The sequence below is a fragment of the Neophocaena asiaeorientalis genome, unplaced genomic scaffold, assembly GCF_003031525.2.
Source record: "Neophocaena asiaeorientalis asiaeorientalis breed wild unplaced genomic scaffold, Neophocaena_asiaeorientalis_V1.1 scaffold346, whole genome shotgun sequence".
In the NCBI taxonomy this organism is placed as follows: Eukaryota; Metazoa; Chordata; class Mammalia; order Artiodactyla; family Phocoenidae; genus Neophocaena; species Neophocaena asiaeorientalis.
The window spans coordinates 1,393,982-1,399,981 of record NW_020175400.1 but is presented as its reverse complement, the minus strand read 5'-3'; positions in this window follow the sequence as shown (position 1 = coordinate 1,399,981).

Below are 6,000 nucleotides of genomic sequence, written 5' to 3'. Positions count from 1 at the left end.
TGGCTTCAAAACCAAGGAACACGCTTCCTATATTTTGAGAATTCCCCACCCAATGAACTCACACCTCCCCATGGCGGAAGCCAGATCGTCTCCCAGCCTCACCTGCAGATGGGGCAGAGCATGTGACTTAAGACACCACCAATCTGATGCACTTGCGTGAGGCTAAGTGTCACTGAGAAGCAGGGGCCAAGGCATCTTCTCTAGAGAGGATGACAGCAGATCCACCCGGCTCTCAGAGGCAGCAGGGGCAGGCACCCCAATGGTGGTGTCCATCATCAAGTGCACCCCCAGGGCAGACGACGGTGTGAGTGCAATGGGGGTTATCCACACAGATGGCCTCCTTGCCTGGTTCTCTGTTTTCCTGGAGATTTTATGAGGTACCTAATATCCTTTAACAAATTCCTTTCCAGCTTAGACCAGCTAGAAAGGAGTCTGTTGCTTGTAAACAAGAACTCTTGCTGGTACATGAAGGGAGAACAGCAATAAACAAGATAATTTCAGATAGAGGTCAGTGCTAGGAAGAAGTTGGCACACAGTGATATGGATGGGCATCTCCTAAGGAAACGTATCATGACATTGGAACTGACTGCGTGGCAAACCATAAAATGCAAATTATGTGTCATCACTCACGTAGCATCTACACACATGTAACAGTGAACAACAACCAAAAACACAAGGTGATGTGAAAGAGAGTGACAGGCTAGGGCAGGGGCTATTTTTGATAAGGTGGTCAGGGAAGCTTGTCTGAGGAGGTGACATTTGAACTGAGACCTGAAAGATGAGAAGGAACCAGCCACGCAAAGATCTGGGTAAGGAGAATTCTAGGCAGAGGCAGCAGAAAATATAAAGGATGAACTGGGGAAGCTGAGGGATAGACGGAAGTTTGGTGTGTTTAGTGGGTAAAGAAGAACATGATGAGGGACTTCCCTGATGGTCCAGTCATTAAGACTCGAGCTTCCACTGCAGGGGGCACAGGTTCGATCCCTGGTTGGGGAACTAAGATGCCACAGGCCAAATGGCACAGCCAAAAGAAAAGAAGGACATGATGAGATTGGACAGTAGGTAGGGGCCAGTTCATGCCAGGCTTTGCAGGCCATGGCCAGGCATTTGTGTTTGATTCTAAGGGTGGTGGGAAGCCATCAGAGGCTTTAAGCAGGGAGCGATAGGGTACTGTGGTAGCCAGTCTCCAAAATGCTCCCATCGATCCTCACCTCCTGGTATTTACACGCTCGTGTAGTCCCTCCCACACAGAATACAGCTGATGAGTGTAACCCTAGAATACTGCAGAAACAAGCATGTGACTTTCAAGGCTAGGTCATAAAAGACATTGTGACTTTGGGACTTCCCTGGTGGTCCAGAGGTTAAGACTCTGCACTCCCAATGCAGAGGGCCTGGGTTTGATCCCTGGTCAGGGAACTAGATCCTGCATGCCACAACCAAATATCCCACATGCTGCAACTAAAGGAGCCTGCACGCTGCAGTGAAGATCCCTCGTGCCGCAACTAAGACCGGTGCAGCCAAATAAATACTAAAAAAAAAAAAAAAAAAAAGACATGGTGACTTTGTCTTGTTCCCTGAGTCACTCCCTCTGGGGAAGCCAGCTGCCATGTTGTGAGGATGCTCAAGCAGCCCGATGGAGAGGCTCACTGGTGATGCACTGAGACCTCCTGCCTACAGCCTTGTGAGTGAGACACCTAGGAAGCAGATCCTCCCGGCCAGGTCAAGCCTTCAAATGACTACAACTCCAACCGACATCTTGACCACAACTTCACGAGAGACCTTGAGCCAGAACCACCCAGGTAAGCAGCTCCAAATTCTTGACCCATACGTGTGTGTGATCATAAATATTTGTTGTTCTAGGCCACTGAGTTTTGGGATAATTTGCTACCTCTACCCATTCTTATGTCTGGTGTCTGTTCTGCTTGGCAGATGCCCATGCTTTAGTAGTTGTTAGGTATCTTGACTATTAGCCCTGAGTAGGAGTAATGACACAGAGAGGAGGTAGAGTCATTAGTGAGAGGAGACCAAGCGGTGGAGGCAGAGAGAAGGGCAGCACCCTGGGGAGGGCTGGGTCACTCGTACTACTTGGGGGAGGACAGAGCAAAGACCTGCATCCGGGTTGTTCTCCTGGGTTCCCAAGTCTGTGTCCTCACTGTAAATGCCCCACGACTTTGGGTGAGACGGGTGAGCTCTCTTCCTTATTCCACTCCGAGCAATTTCAGACCTGAGGCTGGAGGATGGGGCTGTTGTCCTGGTTCCCTCTCTTGGGCCGAGTAGAGCGCTCAGTCCAGATATGGGCACCGGCCACCGGCCAGCTTCCTCCACGCAGTTATGACCGCATACTCACCGCATGTCAGCCTCCCCAGCCGGGTGGCAGAGGGGCTGTGTGAAGGGAATCCATTTCTTCATCTCTTCCCATTAGGAGGGGCTGGATTATATGGACTCAGATTCTGAGCTATGCTCCTCTTTAAAAAAAGAAAAAAAAATTTGTCTATTTGGTTGCGTGGTCTTAGTTGCAGCAGGCGGGCTTCTTGGCTGTGGCTCGCCGGCTCCTTAGTCGTGGCACTCGGGCTCCTGTTGGGGTTGATTTCAAGGACATTTAAATGGGATTTAGGGAAGGGAGGTGCTGGAATTTCAGCTCACTCTAAATAATTTCTTGAAAATCAGACACATGGCATTAATTTAAAAAACACTAAATAGAAAAAGTTCAGACAATACAAAAATATAAAAAGTGAACTCCCCTTACTCTTCCCACTCTCTGATTATTTAGATTATCTTTGGTTTTTCTCTAATACAAATAGTTCTGTGATGCACATCCTTGTTCACATTTCCATGAACCGTTGAGCAAGTATTTCTAAGGAATAGATTCATGGAAGTTTATCTGCACATTTTACATATGCTGATGGGTTCTCCCCATTGTCCTTCAAAAGATTGTACCAGCCCAAAAGCCCACGCTATACAGGAGCATGCCTTTCTTCTTTCCCACGTTAGATATTATCACTTTAAAAATTTGCAGTTCTCTGATCCCTAGTGAGCATAAATGTCATTTATCAGCTAGTGGCCATTTGAATTTCTTCTCTTGCAAATTGCCTGTTCTTTGACCATTTATATCTTGGAAAATAAAGCTTCATCCTTTGATATGAAGGGACTCTGCATATTTCAGGTTATTATGCATGTTGTACCTAATGTCTATCATTTGCCTTTTGTTTTTGATATGGTCTCTAGCCCTACAGAAGTTTTACATTTTTATGAGGTCAAATCTGTCCACTTTTCCCTTTAGGGCTTCTAGATGTTGTCTTGCTTAGGAAAGTTTTCCCCACTCCAAGAATATAAAAAATATTTTATCATATTTTCTTCCAGTGCCTTAATAATTCTGTTTGATGGCTGATGTTAAATTGTTCTCCAGAAAGGTTTACCAGTTTACATCCCATCAGCCGTGTGTATGAGCCCTTCCCCACACCCTCACCAGCCCTGAGCATCCGCAATCTTTCCAAATCCTTGCCAGGGGTGAACAATTTGTATCTTGTTGTTTTAATTAGCATTTCTTTAATTATCAGTGAGATCCAGAATCTTTTCATATGAGTATTAGTTATTTGTATTTCTTTTTCTGTGAACTGCCTGATGGCATCTTCACCCTGGTTTTTCTGTTGGCTGTCAGTCTTTATCTTTTGATAAAGGGCTCACTGTTTCTTAAGGAAACAGTCCGGCCCCATGTGTTAAATAAGTCCCCCTGGTTTGTCCTTATATCTCTGCTGTCTGCTAGCAGCATCCGTTGCCAGCTGCTTGGTGCAGTGGGGTGGGGGAGGAGCCACACGCCCCTGGTCACCTTGGTAGCCGGCTGGGCCTCTCCTGCTTCCTGTGCCCGCCTGCCCTGCCCTTGGTGCACCCCAAAGGCCAGCCCCTCGCTTTACAGAATCCTCTTCTGAACATTTACGGCTAGACTTTCACCTTCAACTCAATTCCAGCTATTTGCCTTTCACTCTTCAGCATCCTTTACTCCTCATAATTTCTGATAATGAGGATATCCCTTTGTAGTTTCTAGCCCATGATAGATTTTAAATATATATATATATTTATATTTAAAATTAATTAATTAATTAATTTTTGGCTGTGTTGGGTCTTCGTTGCTGCGCGCGGGCTTCTCATTGCGTTGGCTTCTCTTGTTGTGGAGCACGGGCTCTAGGAGCATGGGCTTCAGTAGTTGTGGTGCGCAGGCTCAGTAGTTGTGGCTTGCGGGCTCTAGACTGCAGGCTCAGTACTTGTGGTACACGGGCTTAGTTGCTCCATGGCATGTGGGATCTTCCCGGACCAGGGATCGAACCCGTGTCCCCTGCATTGGCAGGCGGATTCTTAACCACTGCACCACCTGGGAAGTCTGTTTCTTCGGGTTTTAAACTGTATTTTCTCCAAGATTTCAGGTCTAAAATCATTTGGTAAAATGTTTATTTTACCCAAGATACCTTTTAACAAGCTTTGCATTGTCAAGCCACACTCTCATTCACACAAACCTGATGACCACGGAGACGTTTTTGAATTGATAAATGAGTGAATGAATGAATGAAATCAGCTTCTAGACCAGAGGCTGCCAATCAACCCGTCCTGGGCTGGGCGCCCGGTAACCCTGACCACAAGGAGGTGGAAGAATGCCAGGGGGTGCTCTTTACAGGCCACAGCCCCTTCTCCAGTTAATCCTAAAGTCTCAGGTGTGGCTTCTTGGGCAGTCATTTATTTGTATTAATATTGGCCATCAAAGGATATAATAATAATATCCCTGAATTAGTCAGAGGCATCTCTCAGGCTTCCCGGAGCCTGGGCCCACTGGATCTTCCATGTTGGAAATTGGGTGCCCTCTCATCCTTTTCTTGTGCTCTTTTCTGTGCTCCATCCTTTCCCTTCTCCTTCTTTTGTCCTCTCAAAGTCTGATTCTCCTGTTCTCATCCATCTCTACCTGTCTCCATGCCTTTCCCAGTGTGTTCCACAGAACATCAGATTCACAAGATGGTCCTGACAAAAAGGACCCAGGGGTTGAACACATTTGAGCAATGCCGACTTAGTCAACCTCTTGGAGGTGGGTTGGCACGTGAGGGCCCCTTGCGAAGTCCTTCAGTGGAGACAGCTTTTCACTGTGCTTAAGCAGCCAGTACCCCAGGCCTGCAGGAGCACTGCTCTGTGCACCCCTTATCAGCATTCTGCAGAACTAGCATTTGCCAGGCCTTGCCATGGGGAGCGCTGGTTCTCAGGCCCCCTGGGGTGGGAAGTGATTAAACAGCGCTATTTGCAGTGGCTAGAGGTGTGTGCTGGTGTAACCATGGATGCCCAGGGAGTTCTTTCTTCAGAAAGAACCTGGAGCCAGAAGTGACACGTTTTACCAACTCCCACTGCTACCGGCTGATCTGAAAGAGAAGGCAGAGTCAGAAGCAGGAGCCCAGATGGCAGACCAGCACCCCCGGGCTGGGGAAGACACAGAGCTGCAGAGATTCCCAGGCTGCTTCTTGGGAAGTTCAGCCTCACAAGCTGGTGAACTGAAGCAACTCTTCGCTCCAGGGGACTTATGAGAAAGTTAGTGGGGCAGCACACAGCCTGGGAGAACTGCGGAACAACCAGGCCTCCCGATGGCAGAATAACGGCCACGCAGGGGCCTGGGGAACCTCCTCTCCAAGGCACTGCCATTAATGTGGCTCAATTTCACTGACACCCCACCCCCACCCGGATCTCCCATTCAAGCTTCAAAGTCCTGGGAGGGAACATCTGATCGGCCAAGTGGATCAAACAAACATGCCAGGGGGCCCTGTGTGCGCTGGCCTGGCTTCTGGGAGGGGAGGGCCCAGCAGCCTCCAGTTTGCCTGGCTCCTCCTGCAACCAGTAAATGGGCCCCTGGCAGTGTGCCAGGCTTGTTGGAGGGAAACCAAGGCCCTGCAGAAAGCAGTTGAGGAAGATTCAGTACTTACAAGGCCAGGTTTTGAGCAGGTGAGGAATAAGCACATCTGAGGTTAGTCCTGA